The following is a 21,237-nucleotide window of genomic DNA, read 5'->3' as shown; positions in this document are numbered from 1 at the left end:
CAATAACCTCAACTTCCTCTTTTCTCCCTGTAGTCATCTGGTCTCTACCAGTGAATTACCTATGCAGTATTGATTGTACCAGTTCACAAAAAATTAATAAATAAAAATGTTTAAAAAAAACAATATGATTCATTCAAAATTCAATACCTGACACAATCCTGGAATCTGGTGGGTGCAGCCCTTGTTCTGGAGGAGCATTCCTCGGGAGCAATCACCCTATCAGGAGCAAGCACTCTCAGACCCTCCCCCACAGGAGGCACAACTGTGCAAGGAGTATGAACCCCAAACTTTTCCTTCACATACTCAACCTTCGACTGCGGAACCACAGAGGGCACATTTGTTCCAGATCTTACCATTCTACAACACAACCACATGGTCTCTCATCTCCCATACTCTGGCTGGAGAGAAAACCCGAGAGGATCCCTTCGAACCAGTACAGGTTTCTTCACTCTTACCCTGTTTACAACACACACCGGGGAAGACCTGACACAAACAGTCGCATACTTGGATTGAGAACCAGCCCTGACATCAGCCACCCTCCCCAACTTCTGCTGACCAATCTCTTTCCCTGACATCAAGTCTTTATTCAGCTTGGAATCTGCCACTCAACCCCTTAGCAAGGTGAAAGGAGACATGCCAGTACTCGTGTGAGGAGTGGTTCTCATTGCCCACAACATGTCAGAGATCGCCACCTTCCAGTGGAATCCATTGATGAAAGCCAACTGTAGCTGACCCTTGACAACTCGATTAAAGCCCTCAACCAGACTTTTGCAGCGGGGATGATAAAGGGAGGTGAGCATATGCGTGATGCCATGCTCCTTAAGGAATACTTGAATCTCTACGGACACCAACTGGGTGCCGTTGTCAGTCATTAACTCTTCCGGGAATCCCTCCCGAAGAAATACATCATTAAAAAAGTTGATGATGGTTGTGGAATTGACACCATCCACAAACCTAACTTCAGGCCATTTAGACATGTAATCAATTAACACCAGGGCACATTTGGGAGAGTTACCCATCATACCAAAAGACCCGACACATCAAAAGCCAGCTTTCACCAAGGTGTGTTCTTTACAGCAATGGGGTTGATAGGAGAAGGATAGGTAACTTGGGTTTTGTCGCTCAAGACACACGCGCCACAATCACAATCACAATGTTCAATGGACCTGTCAAAGCCCGGCCACCAGAAGTCCACTCTAACCCTCCGCTTCATGGCACTAATGCCCAGGTGACCCTTATGAGCCAGATCCCAAACTCTCTTGGGTATGCTTGCAGGCACAACCAATAACCCTCCCCTCCGCAGAATTCCATCCACAAGAGACAATTCATTGCATACCCTCTTGAATGGAATCCGTTCAGAAGTAAGTTTAATATTGTTGGGCCAGCCATGAACCACGAAGTCCATCAGTCTAGAGATCTCAACGTCCTCGGACATAGCAAGCTTCTAATGAAATTCGGAGAGGGCACCTTCTACAGTGTCAGCTACCGCACAACAGTACAAACAATTTCCAGATCCTCAACCACAGAATCAGCAGAAATCTCAGTGAGGGGTAACCTGGGCGACAATCAGTCACATGATTCTTAACACCAGCCCTATGCTCCAGACTATAGTTAAACTTATTCAGCCGGTACTGCCACTTGGCTATGCGCGGAGTGGCCCTCCCCCCCCTTTGGTGGTAAAAAGATCCACCAATGGTTTATGGTCGGTTCTCAGAAGAAATTAGTTACCCTACAATAAGTTCCAGAAATGTTGTACGCCCCACCACAAAGCTAAGACCTCCTTTTCGATTGTGGAGTAAATGCTCTCTGCCCCCCGAAGTGCTCTAGAGGCAAAAGCGATGGTCTTCTTCCTATTGTCACACCTCTTCTGCATAAGGACAGCACCTAAGCCCACATTGCTGGCATGGGTGGTAACAATGCAATGATTGTTGATGTTAAACAACTTTAGGGGACATGCCTGAACCATTACCTCCTTCAAGAGCTCGAAGTCAAGGCCACACTCAACAGACCACACATACACCACACATACTTAGCATTCTTTTTCAGGAGCTCACGCAAACGCACCCTCATGTCTGTCGTAGAATTCAACCAGCCCTAAAAAGGAATGAAGTGGGTCCTTATTTTGTGGTTCAGGTGCTTTCTGGATGGCATCTAAAAGATTTACCTTGGGTTCAACTTCCCTGCCATAATTGTGGTGTCCCAGATAGCCCATACCTTCTTGGAAAAATCTGCACTTATCTTTCCTCAGAGTTAATCCACTCGATCTGACAATGTCCAACACTTGCTGGACTCTGGTATTGTGTTCTAACTTAGTTTTCCCATAAATTAAAATGTCGTCTCCGAAGAACACGACTCCCGCAGTGTTCCTAAATAGATTCCCCATGATACGCTGGAACACTGCAGAAGCCAATACCAATCCAAAAGGCACGCATATGAAATGAAATGCACCTTCGGGTGTCACAAAGGATGTAAGGTGTCTTGAGTTCTTGCACAACTCCACCTGGTGGTAAGCAGAGGAGATATCAAGTGAGGAGAAATACTTGGCACCCTCCGAGGTTGCCAGCATTTCGTTGATATTGGGCAGAGGTTGGCGGTCCCCCCATATGCAAGCGTTTAGGTCACGCAAGTCAACACACATTCTGAGAGACTTGTAAGCCTTGCGTGCAAAAACGATAGGAGCCAACCATTCAGACCCCTCAATAGGCTCAATCACCCCCATAGTGAACAACCGCTCAAGTTCCAGCTTGACTTCATTACGTAGGCTTAATGGCACCTTGCACGCCTTATGTGCAACGGTCTTGGCGTCATCCTTACGAACAATGGGGTGTTGGAAACCCTTCAGTGTACCTAATGTACCACAAAAAATTTCAGGATACTTTTCGATCCAATCATCATCAGATAACCGTGCAATGGTGACTGCAGGCACAGGGGTGGCAGGTAAAGAATCACAATAAAACTGTTTGGCTTCCTTTTTTGACAAAACCGTATCTGGATGATTAGGATCCAGAATGATCCCAGGCTCACTCTGCTCGTCCCACCCCAACAAATTTGCACCATCTTTCACAATATATACAGTACTTTGAGCACAATCCCCTTTGAACTCAAAATCGCCCACAAATTCCCCAAGAATCTCCACCTTTCTCCCACCATAGGCAAAAATCTTTATGGTGGACTGGTCAACTGGAATGTCACCCAATCTTTCAAAGTCCTTGGTATTGACAAGGGTAAAAGGAGAACCAGAATCAGCAACAGATGTTATGTTCTTGCAGTTCAAACTTATGGCACACACAGGGGATTTCCTGTTATGAGAATCAACAATGGAGGATATTTCTATTACCCCATCTGACTGTAAAGAGGAAGAAGACAATATCAATAACATATTATCATCAACTTCTTCCTCAGAATCAGCATAGCCTTCTTCAATGGTTTTTGCACTTTGTGACAATCCCTAATGCACACCAGTGGACTTACATACACACGACAAATGTCCAGTTTTTTCACATTTAAAACAAGTTTGGGTCACAGCATAACAAAACTTGAAATTTCCCAGATGTGATTTGCTCCCATAACGGAAACAAGGGAGATCAGCCTTCTCGGATTTGGTTTTAAATGAACGAGATGAAGGTGAAGAAACACGAGTTACATTTGCGTTGGTTCCCTTAACAGGTTTGCTGTTATGTTTTGCACTAACCATCTTGACTTCGTTGTATAATGCAGTTCCACTCATCTCCTTCATGCAAAACTGGGAATGTTTGATGCTTTTAGCTAGAGTGAGAGCAGTTTCTAAATCAAGATCTTCAGACGCTAATAGTTTTGAGTGCGGCTATAAAATCGTCGATGGACTCGCCAGACATCTGAGCACATTGCAAAAATTTGTGACGCTCTAGTACTTTATTCCCCTTGATATTGAATCTCTTGTCTAGAGTTTTGATGAGAGAAGCATAGTCATCCACAATTAAGGAATCACCATTATCACCCCCACTCACGTGTGTGCTCACATCCTCCAGAGGTTAAGGCTTTAAAATAGTTCTTCCCTTAGCACCCAGGTTGTATACAAGTAAAGCTTTCTTCTTCTTGGAAGTGAAAGTGTCCCCATCAATCACTTCAAGATAGGCATCGAAAGTCTCCTTCCACTGCTGCCAATTGATAGGAGGAGAACCAGGGGATTGCAAAAAAGAGGGAGGTGCAATTACACAATCCATTGGGTGGTCCTGCGTGGGTGAGTTGCTAACCCAGAAGTCAGCTGGTGAGCTTGCACAAGGAAGTTGTAATCACCACTACCAGCTGTGTTGGAGACACAGCCCAAATGTGAATAATGTAGAATAAGGTGTGCATCACCAACGTGCAAATGATGAGATTTCACAAACAATGTAAAACACTCTGACACACAAGGTGTGCGTGTCACTGTTGCAGTGGAGTGGGATGGTAGGTAGGTATAAGAAGTGTGCGTGTCACTAAAATGGACACATTCTAAAATTACTCTTTAACACACTTGGTGTGCGTGTCACCGTAAGAATAATTTGTGTGTATAATTAAGGACTTTCTTGATGATGCAAACTTTCGAAGTGAGCTCAAAATCTAGGCAAGTAATTATATGAAATGCCTGATTGAGCAGCGCTAGAAATACATCCAATATTTCGCTTATGTTGCGTGCCTTGCATGCGCGCATAAGCTTCCTAATGCGTGGGTCAGACAGCGTTCTAGTTTTTGTTGATGGAAGCGCGCATGCAAGTGAGGCGCAAGAGGCAATGCTTCTAGATTTGAAGCGCGAGGCAAAGCGCAAGGCGGGCAAAGTTGACAAAAAAACTAAAACTAACCACAACCTCTGATAAGAATACAACTTCCAGGGTGGTGAATAATCTTCGTTGAAGTTTCCAAGGGCTGGTTCCGGTGACGCACAACAGATTATTTGCACAAAGTTCTCCAGACGTGGCATCAAGACCTCACCACAAAAAGCAGGATGACTACAGCATCCAGGAACACGCAGTGGGAAGACTGGGAAAGGTCAACTCATCGCCACTGAAAAGAAAATGACACCTGGGTACGTTTCTCAGTCTTCTTTATTTCCGTCCCGTCTCCCTGCTCCCCAGCAGCAATTGCTGCAACCACCACATTCCATGTTCCATGCAGGGAACACACTGATCGGAATCACGAGATTTCAACAGCAAGAGATCCCAACAAACATACCTTGATCAAACATGTACTGACTTGACACAATACTTCCTTTACTGATTCCCAAACACAACATCAAACATCCCTGTAACAAAAAACATACATCACCTTCCTCTGTTCCAAAATGCCTAAGAATGCTGCACACCATACCACACATAATGTATTAAACAGCAGCATCATATACCCAAAGGCTTACACAGAATTCCAAAACAAAAATTCATGGTGCATCAGCTACTGCTGCTCCATGCCACATCATTGAACAATGGCTTGCATACCTACGCCACATATTACAATTACAAAGAGCAGGCCAGCATCACATGATATACCTTTTCACAACACTCTATGGATCTCATATTGAGGTGGTCAGTAACAGGATTTCTAGGGATTTCCTGTCTGCCCACCAACCTTCAAGCATTAAACTGCACTTCTTTTCTTACACTCCACACATCATTTAGCACACCACTCCACTGACAGCCTATAACCCACACCAGGGGCCACATCACTCCTCAATATCCTAATCCAGTGCTGCACCAAACCCATACTCAGGCCAGGCTAACTCTTCCAAAAACCCTAGCAGGTATACCCAATAATAAAACACTGTCAGTCAAATAAACCTTTGCCACACATTATTACAACTTCTCATACTGAAAACACTACCCTGGTATAGGGTGAGAGGAAGATTGCCTCTTATATTTGCAATTGTTGGAAATCACAGAGGTACAATGGATGACCCATATATGAACACAAGACAGATAAGACAGATAATATTTTAAAGAGAAGAAGATCTGTAAAGCTGTAAACCTATATGAAAGTAACACAAATCACACTAGTGCTTTCAATAATATGATATGTATACATAGGAATAACAAGCTTTAGGTAACACTCAGTTGGATAGTGTAGCCTCGACATGGGTGACAGTTAATGAGCATATATAGAAGCAGGTAATGGTTGATGCAAGAGTAGAGGCCACAGGTCTCACTGGGGTCACACAATAGGATGCTACAAATACTAAATATGTTTGTGGAATTAATAGTAGTTAGATGACTTCTCTACGTAATCAGTGTCTGTAATATGAGCAAGGGGAAGTTTTGGTGAAAGAGATATGCTATGTAATATTTAGGTTTAAAAATCAATTTGAAATGATTTTGATATTGTGAATGCTTTCATGTATGCTTTCTAGAAAGTAATCCAGCCAGCCCAGTGCAAGAAGGGGTATGTAAGGCAAGATATCGATTGGATAAAATGTACACTGGAGTTAAACCTGGCAATCTTAAGTTTCAAAAACCTTTATTGTAGAATTAAAGCATGGTACATCAATGCAATGCAGTCGGGCAATCGAGTATTACATATTTCACAAAGTGCGGGCATCTTCCCATGCTAAACGTAATATATGCAATATCATCATTTTGCAAAAAGAACTAGGCGTTAAACCCCAAACCCACCCCCCGACAGTACCTTAATTAGATAGTAAAATTAGCATATCTGACGCAAGTAGCACACCTGAGTTCAAGGCAAATTGCTTGATTATAAACGACCCCTGTTACTCTCAAACAGTCAATTCAAAGGCTTAAACAACTAGGCCCAACATGTCAATGGCGATGTAGAAGTGTGCTGCATTATACAGACATATGCGCTTCAAACAGTAAGGACGATCAACTAGACCATCGTGTCGCCGGGAGGTCATGGGTACATCTTCCAATACTTGAGTTACCATGAGTCTGCAGACTACAATGCGTTTGTGTTCCTAGCGGGCGGGTCATCCCGTCCATCCTCATCACCCCCCTGCTGCTGTAAGAGGTAAGCCATGAAAGGACCCCAGATATCTTTAGGTCTAGAATTCAAGGGCAGTAGCTCCGCGTAGTCGTGTAGACGTTCCTGCCATGTGGACATGGAACCCATCCAACATTTAAACTTTGGGACCCGTCCTCTCCCCCATCTGCACGCCACCAGGCGCTTGGCTAGTAAGAGGCTAAGCACCAGGAATTTCTTATGTGGAGTGACCACAGCTTGTGTCAGGCCAAGCAGCGCCGTTAGTGGGCAAGGGGCCATTGTAATGCCCAGTATGTTGGGGAGTCCTTCAAATATCTGTGTCCAGTAGTTGGCAACCCCGGAGGCCGCGCCTACCCGGAAGCAATCGCCGCCTCGGTGCCTCACTAACAAAAACGGCTACCGAACGCCGCCCGGACATCTTCAGGATCCAGTCCGAGGGCGATGCAGGTAGACTGAGGGTGCCGAGCGTCGAGGGCGTGAGTAATTTCTCCAGATCAGCATGATCGGTAGCACCAAGCTAAGTACCGACTCGACTATAATTGTTTCTCCGTACTCATAGTTATGTCATGTCCTTTTCTCCCCTTAAATTTCGACATTGAATAGGGTGTGCCGAATACGCTCCCACCCCCCTCCTGAGATCCATGGTGATTTAATTTAACGCCAGAAGAGTGAGACATTTTAATTTCTTTTACTTTTCAGCTGGGATCAAACGATGCAAATTAATTTGATCGCTGTCATTGAAGTCTCCCCCTCTGTTTTTATTACACTGAGAGCACATAGAGTGCACAGCACTTCCCAAAGTTTACAGTTATGTACCCAGGGACAAGCGGTGGTGATAAAAATAATGCTATTCTACCACTACTGTCTCTCTGCCACTGAATGGAGCACCATAGACCTACAGCAACATTCAGGTTCATAACTAAATGTTTGTTATGTCTTATATGTATGTCTATGTCCCTCCCTTTGTTTTCCAGGTACAGAAATCGCATAATCGAAGCCTCCTAAACCAGGAGTTATTAGGAAGCCATTTATTCTTCCTAATTTTTTGCACTTTTCACTTTTTGTTTAATTTTCACTTTCACCCCCCTAGGTAAGGGTGGGCCTTAGCGCGTCCATACCACCAGGGTTTAGAACACTTTTTAGTCCTGATGAATTGCCGGGTAAAATTACACCGTTTCAATGGCAAGAAACATGTCGACTGATGCATAGGAATCCTCCACTCAACTTAAGGTGGACTGCTTCCATACACATTATTTTAATTATTGTCTTTAGTGGTCATAGAATAAAGTTTTCATTGTGATACACTACTGACCTTTTTTATTACCCTCATCACTCACTAATTTAGAATTCACTCAACACGCCCTGTACTCACTAACCCGCTCCGCAGTAATTCTGGCGTTGCTGCACACCCAAGAGACATTCGGTCTCTTGGGTGAAGCCCGATGATGAAGCATGTCATCACTAGGTGGTGAGTGAGGGCTTTCTTTAAACGTCCCAGTGAGGTCGTCTCATAAACTTGAGTTTGTTGCTCCCTTCTTTGGCAAACCTACCTCTCTAGACACTCTTTGTTTGTTTACTAATCCTGGGGCAAGACCAAGCTAAATGTATGAAGTCAGCCCCAGCTGACCCACAACGCATGCAGCAATCAGATTCGCGCAGGTGGAATTTGTGTAATTGAGCCGGGTTGCGGTATATCCGGTGTAAGAATTTGTGGTATATAAGCCTCAACCTATTATTGCTCGTGATTGTAGTCCTTTGCATGCAGCTGAGCTCCCATTGTTCATCCGTTAATGGCTCTGTGAGGTCCCTATCCCATTCAATACGGGCCTTCAATGAATTGGTTTGTGGCGCGTCCTGTATATGTTTGTAGAGTTGGGAGATAACGTGTCGTGGCGGATCTGAGTGTACAATGAAGTGCAGAGGCCCAAACTTGTCGGGCTCGTTAGGAAACGAAGGAGTGATGGCACGGACATTTTGACGTATTCGAGCGAATAAGAAAGTATCCATAATAGAGGCAGGCCTCTCCTTGAAGAACTGTTCTTTGGTCCGGAAAGTTCCATTCACATATAGATCGCCCCATAAGCTATAGCCCAGTTCCCTGAGCAGTTTGCGGCCAATCTCTTTGCAAGTGATCTGGAGCCTGGGATCGCTGTCTAGTGGCAGCTTTGGTGAATAGAGGAACGGGGCACGTGCAATACGGTCCCATGCAGCCACAGTGCAAACAACTGTCGTGGGGTCACGCTCTTTGGGCTTCACTGGGATGTGGATGTATACGGTTCTAGAAGCGGGAGCCATGTGGCCATCTTCCACGGCGAGATGTGTCATGTATGGTGGAGGATGGTACCAATATACTGCAAAGTGTGCCTGGGCACAATCATAGTATCTTTCAAAATTGGATACATCAAAGCCGCCGAGGTTGAAGGAGAGCATGAGTGTGTCGACGCTGATGCGAGCTTGTTTCCCGCCCCATATTAGTCTCATGAGTTGGGACCTCAAGGAACTAAAGAAAAATCTCCCGGGATTGTACGGAATGTTGGCGAAGAGGTAGAGGAGTTTGGGCAAAAGTACCATCTTGATAAGGGCTACCCTCCCTGCCATTGATAACGGAAGGTGGATCCATTTGGTGACATTGTCTGTTATTTTGTCTATCGCCGTGCCATAATTGGCACGCATCATGACATCTTTTTGTCTAGAGATTTGGATACCTAGGTATTTCAATTCTTCTTGTTCCCATACAAGGGGGTACTCAAGTTGGTATGGAAGTGTGATGTTGGTTAACGGGAAAATGGCAGATTTGGCCCAATTAATTTGAGCCAGCTAGGCCTCCGAATTTGGTGATTTCGCGGAGTACTGGATTTAAGTTAACCTGAGGCTTTTCAATATAGAGTGTCATATCGTCCGCATAAAGCGAGACAAGCAGTTGTCTGGAGGGGTAAATGAGGGCGCGATGGTTGTGAAGTTGTCGTAGCTTCGCAGCTAGGGGCTCTATCGCGATCGTAAAAAGAATAGGGGACAAGGGGCAGCCCTGGCGAGTGCCTCTCTGGACTGCAAAGGAGGCAGATCTGGCACCATTAAGTAATACAGTAGCTGTTGGCTGGCAGTATAGTAGTTTGACCCAATTTAGAAAACGAAAGGGCATCCCCATATGCTGAAGAGTGCCTAGCAGATAGTCCCATTCTAGTGAATCAAAAGCTTTGGTGGCATCCAAGAATACTGCCACGGCTTCACATTTTGGGTTAATATCTTGTAGCACCGCCTGAAGCGTGCGAAGGTTGTGCAAGGTGGCTCGGTTCGGAACAAAGCCTGATTGATCCGGTAGGACTATTCGTTCCATGAGAAGGTTAAGGCGTGTGGCCAATACCTTAGCCAATATCTTAGTGTCACAGTTCAAGAGCGACAGGGGACGATAGGAGTCACAGTTCGTGGAGGGTTTACCAGGCTTGAGTAGGGACATAATGAGCGCTTCTCGCATGGTACGAGGGAGACACCCCTCCTCAAGCGCTGCGTAATACACTTGTTTCAATATGGGGGCCAAAATCGGAGCAAAGAGTTTATAGAAATCTATCGGAAGGCCATCTGACCCAGGAGCCTTGCCAGACTTCATTCCCATTATAGCCTCGGTTATCTCATCCAACTCCAGCTCTGAATGTAAAAATCTCTGCTGGGCGTCGCCCCCAGCCAAACTAGTGAAGGGGACAGACCAGGCAGGGCTAGTGCAACATCACTGAAGTATGCCGGAAGGTCAAGAGGTTCGGTCCTGTGTGAAGAATACAGCTTCCTATAGTGATCCTGAAAGGTGCGAAGTTGGTCTGGGAGGTTCCTGTGTATACAACCGTTTGAGTCATGTAATTCGGTAATGTAATTATGAAACCTGGGGGGTTTGATCGCATTTGCCAGTGCCCTGCCTGGTCTGTCCCCTTCACCATAAACACGAGCTGTGTGTGGGCGACCAAGAAACCTACACTCCCTGTCTGCCACCATCGTGTATTCAGTGAGTTTTTCACGCATACGGGCTTGTGTCATGCAATCGGTAGGATTCTGAGTGGCAGAGCGCTCGAGCTCTCGCAGGTCTAAATTATGTAGGTCAGTATGTAGGGATCGTAAGATACCCCCGCCTTTGGCAATGCACCACCCCCTGACCTTAAAGGCCTCCCACACTGTAGTAACGCTATCTACCGAGGACAAATTGCGCTCGAAGAAGTCCCTAATGTCTTGTTCCATGTCAGCCCTAAAAACGGCATCTGTGAGGTGTGCCGGGTTTAGCCGCCAGCTTAAATAGGGTGAACATGCCAAGGGAATTTGAAGTTCCAGGAGGACCAGAGAGTGGTCCGAGAGTGTGCGGGATAGATGTTTCACATGTCGCAGCCAAGGCACCAGGCCCGCCGATGCAAAAATATAGTCTAAGCGCGCCCATGTGGAGTGTACGTAGGAGTAGTGTGTGCCTTCCTTGAGAGTGGGGTGAGCGTGTCTCCAAGTATCGGTCAAGTTGTTATCTTCCACTATACTGCGAAGCGTCTTTTGTGTGGCATTGTAGTGGGAAGGGAGCGCTCTAGGTCTGTCCATTAGAGGACGCAATGCAGTGTTAAAATTCCCTCCCCAAATAACATGCCCAACGTTTGGAACTTTCCCCACAATATGTGTAAAGCAGTAGGGTTGTCTATGGTCGGGCCATAATAGTTTGCAAAGAGGATATCGTGAGCATGAAGTCGCCCCCATACTAGACAAAATCTGCCCTCAGTATCTACACCTTTGGGAGTGAACGCCACCCCATGTTTAATAAGAATGGTAACCCCCCTGGAGTAGCTAGAGTAGGAGGAAAAAGTATGGCTCATGGCCCATCTGGATGCAAACTGCGGAGTCTTCCTGGGAGTCAGATGCGTCTCCTGTAGGAGAGCAATGTGAACCCCATGCATGTCTAGATACCCCAGCACTTGCCTATGTTTTCTAGGGTCGTTGAGGCCTCGTATATTCCAGGAGGCCACCTGAATACGCTGTAGTGTCCCTCTGTCACCCGTGGAACCTATAACCATGCGTGTCTAGCGACATCAAGGGTGAATGTGTAGAGTAAACAGTAGAGAGTAATAGCTGTTTTCGCGGATCAGGCCCAGAGTGCAGCACAGAGCCAGACCATGCTTCGACATAACATGTGATGCGTGGTACGACAGTTTCCCCCCCCCACCCACTCTGGCAACCCCAACTGGCCGGGCATCCCTTTCCCTCCCACAAACATTAGGCACATCAAAAACAAAACAATAAACCCTTCCGAAATAAACAGTAGTAAAGAAAGATCAGGGGTTCGCCCTGTAACGAGGGGAAAGTCACTAGGGGCCATTGACCTGCCCATTCATCTCCCTACTTACACCCACTGGTACCATAGCCAATAGGCTGGGCACACAAGCGTGGTACGGAGATGAAAGTCTGAGCAAAAGGATGAGTGCAAAGAATAAACATTTGAATAGTCTCATACATCACCAAATAGTGCAGAAAGTCACAGTGTGGTGTGTGAGGCAGGGTCTTCCTCCGGGACACCCCTCAGCGCGATAAATCAGTCCTTCTGAGACAATGGTGATCTGGAGCGGCCACCGGGTTCCGCCGTCCTGGAAGTCGTCTGTTTGTGATGTTTAAGAAAGTACTCAGCCTGCTGTGGGGAGATGAAGATGTGTTGCTTCCCACGATAAGTAATTTTAAGTTTAGCCGGATACAGCATGGCATAAGGGATTTCGAGGGATTGCAGCTTTTTCTTGACTCCAGTAAATTTGCGGCGCGCCTCCTGCACCGAAGTTGTAAGGACAGCGAGGTATTCTCATAAGGGACATGCTGTTTTTCTCGTGCCAGTCTCAAAACTGTGTCCCGGTCCCAGTAGTTAGGGAAGCGGGCAATAATAGGCCTGGGTGTAGCTCCGGGGGGAGGTCGGGCACCAAGGGATCGGTGCACTCTCTCAATCGTGAAGTGTGCAGAGAAGGAGTCCCTGCCAAATAGGTCAGCAAGGAGTTTTTCTAGGAAGTCCTCCATGCGTCCAGTGTTGGTTGTCTCCGCCAGGCCTAAAATACGGACGTTGTTTCTCCGTGACCGGGCTTCAAGGTCCTCATTTTTGTCGGCTATGATTTTAAGTAGCTTATCCATTTGCGTGACCTGGCGTCCGCTGGCCGTGGCAGTATCTTTCAGCTCCGAAATTCTACTTTCGGCCTCCTTTAAGCGAGTGTCATGTTGGCTCAGCTTAGCCACAACCGTGTCCATTCTGGAGTTGAGGGCATCAACCTTGGTATCAATTGAAGTGAGGCTTTGCTTCATTCCCAGGAGGAGTGATTTCCAGTCTTCATCAGACGGAGCTGCAGCCCCAGTGGCGGTCTGTTCCTCAGGCTGGGATTCCGGGTTTATCTTGGTTTCGTAGGGCAATTTGGATTGCCGGGCATCGCTCCGCCCCATGCTGCCACCAGTAATGGGAAGGCTATGATATGAGATGCCAGGAGGAGGCCGGCTCGTGAGATAAGCAAAGCCTGGCTTGATAGGCAAGCGTCTGAGGTAGCTGCCTGCTGTCAGCGAAAATACGTTGAAAAGTGATCAGTAGCCCTGCCGTCCGGCCTCCAGTATTCCAAATAGATAGAGATGGATGTTCCGGTATGTCCCCTTAGTGGCGTGTAGGCGTGCTGGTCTGTAGGAGCCTTTGCAGTATTGCCAGCACGAGTCATCCAGAAGGGGGGATGGATGGACCAGGTGTCGCCACGACAAGGATGATGGGTTCACAAAATGGAGGCAGAGCCAAGATGGCGCCCAAAGGAACGCGTCCAATGCTTGCGCGATAGGTAGATCAGGGTCCTGGCTACGCCCGACTGGACGGTTTACCACAATGCGGAGTACCCTGAGGCATGGCAGCCAAGAAAGCGGAGTATTGGCAGGGCGTATTGGCCAGGCTGTTCTGGAGAGTGTGGGCCACGGCACTTCGGGCCGGTCGAGAGTAGCTGGTCAGTCCGGGCGGCGGCAGAGTGTAGATAGTAGAGGTCCCCGCCATAGGAGAAAGGCTTGGCTTGCAGAGGGAGGATCGGGGGGAACTGCCACAGGCGCCACACAGGCCACGTCGCCAGAAGGAGCCACAGCGCGTAGATTACAGTGCCGGAATGGGGGGGGACAGGGCATCAGGGAGCAGAATCATACATTTGTGTTCCTAAAACCAGTGACTCGTTGGGGGGGCAGGGGGGAAGGAACTCCTTGATGCAGCATACACTGGAGTTCCCCAGCACGCCCCAGTCCTTGTTGTGGGAGCCAGACACTATGCGCCTCCATTTAAAATGATGTGAGCAGGCAGTTGCAGGGAGCAGGAGAGCAGGCCCCAAGCATCGGACGAGCTTAGGCCCGCCGGCCGCATGGCCGCGCCAGCCACTGTAGGGGCGCGATCCAGCATCGGATCAGTGTAGCGGGAGCAGGGGCATACCAAAACAGCATGGCGCCTCACCTCCTCTCGCCGGTCGTCAGCAGATCAAGCGCTCCGGCGTGATGGTGCTGGGCAGGCAGCTCCGCGCGGCCGAACAGGCCCAGAAGACTCGGAGTCCGGGGGCAGCCGCGACCGAGCCCGAGGCGGTCCTGCGATGTTCCAAGGCAGCAAGAGCAGGGTCACCGCAGACGGGCCCCCCCCTCAGTGAATGCACAGGCTGTCAGCGTGCCCAGGTAGTAGGATGTGCGCCCTAATGTCGGCGGGATACTGGGCGGCCACTCAGCGCGGCAATGCAGGCCCGAAAGCCGCGATGTCCAGTAGTAGCCGCGGCCGATTCAAAGCTCCGAGAGGGAATGGCGTGCGCTGCTATGAGTTGGAGGTGGTCACAGGGCAACAATCACGGTAGGAAACCCAGCATGCGTGGTATCGCCGGAGTCCCTGCTACCTCATGGTGTCAATGGCGATGGTTGCAGGCATGAGGTTGCACTGTAGGATGGGATGAAGGATAGAATTAGGCTCAGAAGGGCTGAAGCCTCACAACAGCGCGGCCATCTTGGTCAAGCGCCCTCTAGCGCCCCCTAAACCTGGCAATCTTTTACAGAGTTAGATAGAAGTAGAGTGGGAGACAGTTAGAAGAATTTAACAAATGTCTAATTTCCTGATAGTTTGAGTAAAGATAAGGGTCTGGATCAGAAAACATTTTCGACTGACGTTATTTCAACTTCTTGGTGGTAAGATAAGGCAGTGCTTGATGCAAACACCTTTTAGCACAGTAATATGACAGATAGCTAATCTGTTGGTGGTAGACAATTCCCCTGCTTTTTGGGGCCAAAGGCCAAATTATTGTCTTCTGGCAGGCAACATGTTTAACTCCAGCCAGAAATTAGTTTTGGCCTCTGGTGGTGTGGTGGGTGGCAGAACTAGTGTTATGCCAGTTCTGGCTCTGATGGCATACAGTACATGTGTATAAAGTTACTTTACCCGCTATCGGTATCAGAATTTGGTTTCACCATTTTATCTGATTTTGAAAACTAAGAGGAAAATACTTGTTCAATCATTTTGCCAGCCTTAACAAATATGGAGATTGAAAATAATAATTGTAATCACAGCTAGGTCTGTTCCTGAAGAATGTGGCTGAACGTCCATGGTGAACAACTTTAAGGCTTGCATACATGGTGATGGGCACACTTTTCAAAGATGTACTGTGACACTTTTTTATATATATTATGCACCTTGCTCTGTGCGCTCTCCTATTATTTAAATATTACAATCTTTCCCTCAGGCAAACTCTCCTGTCCCTAAACAACTGGATAAGGAACGTTCCAGAGCCAGATACAGCCTCAAGCTGCAGACAATCTCTGTTCTTTCACACTTTTACCATCTCAGGGGTAACACCCACAGACTGGTCCTTCAGTTAAGGGTTTGAAAACTGAGACTAAACACTTGCTTGTCAGTCCAAGACTTCCAGAGTGGACACAAAGCACACATCAAGGATGCACAGTTAGTTGGTGCCATGAGGTGTCTGCCTCATCCAGGTCTCTCATCACTAGTCTCTCTCTGACAGCACCTGCAGGATAGACATGGCCTTACCAGAACCATCCTTAGTGTATTGTCCTGTCATAATAGTTACCCTGTGCCTACTGGTTTTCCCACTGTGAGAGTAACCCATATCCCATCCCTTATTTAGCTCTTGGGTATCCTAACTGTATGGCTAAACCCCCCAGAGAGCTGTGGTAAGGCAACCTGGATCCTCTCATGCACTGGTGCTCTTTCTGCCTGTGATAGTTCACTTCCAAGGATGCAATATGGTGAAAGAGGTGCCTCTGCTAAAAAGATGTTATGATACATGAATTGTGTCCACCCCCAGGTACAGCTGACTCTGATTACTTCTACACTGAGTGTCAGTGTAGCCAGGAGAAGGGAAAAGGGTTTACAGAAAGGATCAGCTGGAAGGGAAATCTGAAACAACAAAAAAGACTAATGAATTGAGACTGCGGCTGCTCTCTGAAAAACTATCGCTCTCTTTTGACTCTATCTTGAATAAATACCATTTGAAATTCCTGCACCCACTCTAGTTTTGAGATATTTAGGATTGGCATTAGAAGACCTGCTGCATGGGTTTTATCATTTATAGTGACACTGAAAATGAAAGGCATAGGCTAATCAAAGCATTTCATTCTTTTTCGCAGATTCATGCATCTTGAATATTTAGGTTAAAATACTTTTTAGTTTTTGAAATGTTTCCAATAAAAATCATGACAATTTCTTTAGGTCTCCTATCACCTAGTTGTTTTCACTAGATAACAAATCCTAGGTGGTCTACACCGACCGTACAAGCATATTTACTTGTACCTCAACTTTTTTTTAACTGAACCTATGAAACATTTGCAAACATTTAAACTACAGTGCACAGGAAGCTACAGGAAGGCCTTTATTCATATACAGGATGACCACTGTTCAATAATTATTTTGTTCTTCACCAAAACTAAACTCTGCACATGACATTCCAATGCTCATCAGTCAGACATTGTCAGTCTCAAGACCTAAATCCCATTAAAGGGAGTAAATGAACATTTGCACTCTTAGAGTTCCACAGATGCGTGCATTAGTTTCATGAATATCACTCAGAAGTGCATCGTCTGAAGCTGTGCACTCTGCTCACCACACTGGACACCTAACTTGAGATGCGTTGTTCCCCAAGGCCATTGTGCAGAACACCTCTCATGCTGCAGGCTCCAGGTAGCATGAAGTGTCCCTAATACTGAGTGTGGAGGCCTAGAAGCAGCTTCCCATTACATGTTGATCCACTGAAGATGGTCACCATGCTCGACAGCCTGGAATTTGTAGTCTGATCACCACATAACACATTTTAGGGATTTTAGCAACTCAATATATGAGGATTTGCCTGCCAGTAGTCCAATGCACAAATAATATTGCTTCTACAATGTGGCCTCATTATCTTTCAGTGACCTGCTACTCACTTTTTAAGTTGGGACTGAACATGATGTGGATGATCTTGTATAATCTGAACATACTCTTCTTTTGGCCAGGAGTGCTTTGATAGAGATGTGTGACAAATCTGTAGGCAAGTGGGGACACATAGCTAACTTCATCTGGGCAACTCTCCCCCTGCACTCTAAGGAGACCATTGTTATAGGGGAATCATAATGCCCAATAAAGACGTTTCTTACCATACAGATCTAACCCTGCATATACTAATTTGGGGAGACCAGCTGTTCCACCACCTGTAGAACAGTGACACGTTGATCATCTACAAGTATTTTATAGAACTCTGGGGCATACCAGCTTATATTTTGGGTCTACCTCCCAAGTAAGGGACACTGGACGTGCTCTTCTATCTTCTCCTGGAAACTGCATCCCTGCAGAAAGCCCATTAATGACTGGCTTCCTGAGTCACAAGGAGTCCCCGTCCTTGTGACCTGACTGATGACAGTCAAAGTGCCTGGACAATTCTAAAGGTGGTTTATTCATTTGTAAAAGGGAACCCTTACCAACTCAATAAATAAACCCTGGTTGGGTCTCAACACCAGTCTTAGAGAAATACTGAATAAATCCTCCTATCCATGGAAATAGCAGAAGGCAGCTACATACAGAAATGTGTATCAAGTTCAAGCAGTACAAGCTATTTTAAATCTAGGAAAACAACAAAATACAATTTGTTAACCAATTTTGAAAAATAAAAAACCTTTAATGATCTAAAAGACATTAAAACGATTAGAATCAGATATGGGGAACTAATTATTACAAATGTAGGGAAAATGTGTCTAATAAAAGTAAAATATGAATCAGAAATAATAATTTGCAGTTGACCAGGACATAGACTCTTTTTTAGAATGACCACAATGAAGCATATGTAGAGTATACAAGGCGGATGTACCCAAACAATTTTACCTCCTAACTTGGTTTTCCCTCTGAAACCCAAAGTGGTGCAAGGTCCAAGACTGAAAATTGTCAACATCCCTCAAAGTTGGCTACATTTTCATGAAGCTCCTGCTAGGGCTGTTGCTGCAGTTGCTTCATTGCTGGGCTGGACTTGCCTCCTTGCCAAGGTCCAATCTTTTACCATTTAGTTACTTTTTTTGTTCTCAAAATCCTTGTGGGTATAGTTCCATGAGATCAGATACCTTTTCGGTGAAGTTCCACTAAACCTGTTTTGAACATGGCAAAAAGCTACAAGCAGGACATACATGGTTTTGTTGCCTACGTTGGGTGTGACCTCCCATGGCAAGCCTTTGGAACTTTTCCTGATCCTCAAGAACAGCAATAAATTGACTAGCTCTTACTGTTCTGCAGCTACTGAAAACATTTTATTCTCACTCCTAAAGACCCTAGGTCCTTAAGGAAGGCACCCTATCTCACTCCAGCCAGGGCTTTTGCGGGGTCCAGTCTTCTGTAGTCAGCAAAACTACGTTGGAATCAGGAGTCCTTATCTGATTTGTGTCCATGGAGCAGGCGAAATGGAGGTTAGCCACCTGACACTAGGGAAACTGTTTCTGTAGAAGTCACAAGTCTTCCTTCTTCCAGCAGGGCCACCTTCTTCAGGTGCAGTCTTCCCAGGTTCAGGAATGTTCTGAAGAAGTGGTGGTGAGGTGCTAGACATATTAAATGCACTAGCTGATGATTGGAGAAGATTCACTACCCTTAAGGAATAAAAGGGAGATACCATGGAGAAGTGTTTATTTGTTCAAAATATATAATTTACTTAACTAATCCAAGATTAAAATGTATGTTTCATCTGACAACAAATGTCTCACAAAATAATACACATTGTTTCATCAAGGCATAGAAACAATCATGACTATATTTTAAAACCTAACACAAAGGATCCTGTATCAGATCACAGTAAAAATGGTAAACAAATAAACTTATATTGCACAGTCATCACATGATCACATGTTTAATTCACCTTATAATGAGTCGTAATACTGGTCACATATGTTCCTAAAGGAAACATATCCCCTAATGGGAGTCAGTAAATAAAAGGTACAATATATACATTTACCACTCAGTATAAAGCACCAAGAATAAGGGTCATTATAAGCAAATTTCAAGGAATAGGGATTAGGGAACCCCCCATTTGACGTTTATCCTCAGAGAAATCAATTACATTTAAACAGCAGCAAAGTGGGAGCATACCTTGTTCATAATTTGTAAGTGATCTAGTGCTAATCTATTGTGCTACTCCATTTTTTATTACAATCAAACCACCAAAACATCTAAAAAAAGGTAAATACATTGTTATCACTATAAAATCTAAATATAGTAGCACTTAGGAAGTCTTTTTGAAAAAAAATACTTTTAAAAGAATTACTTTTCAACAACATGCTATTGAGTGGTTGTATATTGCTAGGACAAATACCATTGTAGAAATTCAGTACAATTACCATTACATTTTAAGTATGCACACATTGAAAAAAACTATATATAAATTAAAGTTAATCACCCATATAGGTATAATAAGTAACAAGCTGAGAGGTGCGTATCCAATATAGCTTTTAAAGTAAGAAACTCTCCATGATGGGGGGTATGATAGTCCTCCAAAGAAGATTAAGACAAAATGCCCCATAAAAATGTGCCCCAATTTACTTAGTGAAACAAGTAAAATCATGTTGGCTTTAGAAGTCCAGCAACAACTGAATATAAATTTCAGACAATCAGGATTTTAACTTTCTTGGACTGCTATAAAAACTGAATCTTACATCGAGGATTAGGGTAGGGCCAGATAAACCTCTGCCATAGTGTCTCCATTCTGGTAAAAAAAGGCAGCATGAAGAAAAAGTGGAATACAAAAATGTAAATATACGGCAGGAGGATACTCAACTTTATAGGATTACAGTGACCTATAAGCTTCAAATGCAGATGATTCCACTGAAGAAATAACTCTACTAAATGCTGATAGAAGTTCTCATAGTTAAGCTCCAAAATATCAGGAAAGTTAATTGTTAAGATGACCCTAAGGTAGATCAATAACTGCACCCACTTCCAATCCTGGCCAGGAGGAGCCACATTAGATAAAATCTGAGTCTTATCAGAGTTCAGCTTGTAGCCAGTAACTCCCCCAACTGATCGGGCTGCTGCCACCACTGTCTTTAATTCCGCAATAGGAGCAGATGACAAAATCACAATATCCAGATATGCAAGAATTAAAACTTCACATCAGTGGAGCCTGAAAGGTTGTATCCCATTATTCAGTTTGGAAGATTGAATGAAGAGTTCAATATAAAGTGCAAAGAACTGTGGGGGAGAGGGCAGGTCTGCCTGGTACTGCAAAGAATAGCAATAGGGTATGATTAAAGGCATGTGCTGCTTACTCTTGCCTTAAGGCCCAAGTACAGAGGTGAACATTGAAACAAATATGGAACCCAAACCAGGCGACACCAAAACCTCAAGGAAGAAGGACCAATAGACCCGACCGAAGGCATTCTCGGTGTCCAAACAAGTCATTCCAACACGGCTCCCTCCTGAAAAAGCCACCTCCAAAGCTGTAATTGCCATGTTCACATGTGACGTTGTTTCACAGCACAGAATAAAACCATGCTGGTTTGAAGAGTCTGACCACAACGAAATGCTTTAAGGGAATTCCAGACCACAGGAAGCGCATCTCCCCTCTTTCTCTCCTGCCAGCCTAAGCTTAAACCACACCCCTAAAGGCACCCCAATTATACCCTAAAATTAACATGTCCGTCCCATAATTGTTGCAAACTTTTAATAAACTCCCAATGGGATTGGTGGATTTAGGAGGTGGCGTTGTCACACCACTGCGACTTCACCTTTAATTCAACTAGTTCATTGTTCTTTATTAGTTCCCAGGATTTCGGTCTTAGTTTGTTCTCACGTTTACTTGA

Source organism: Lissotriton helveticus, chromosome 8 (genome assembly GCF_964261635.1).
Source record: "Lissotriton helveticus chromosome 8, aLisHel1.1, whole genome shotgun sequence".
Classification (NCBI taxonomy): domain Eukaryota; kingdom Metazoa; phylum Chordata; class Amphibia; order Caudata; family Salamandridae; genus Lissotriton; species Lissotriton helveticus.
This window is presented reverse-complemented; position numbering follows the sequence as displayed.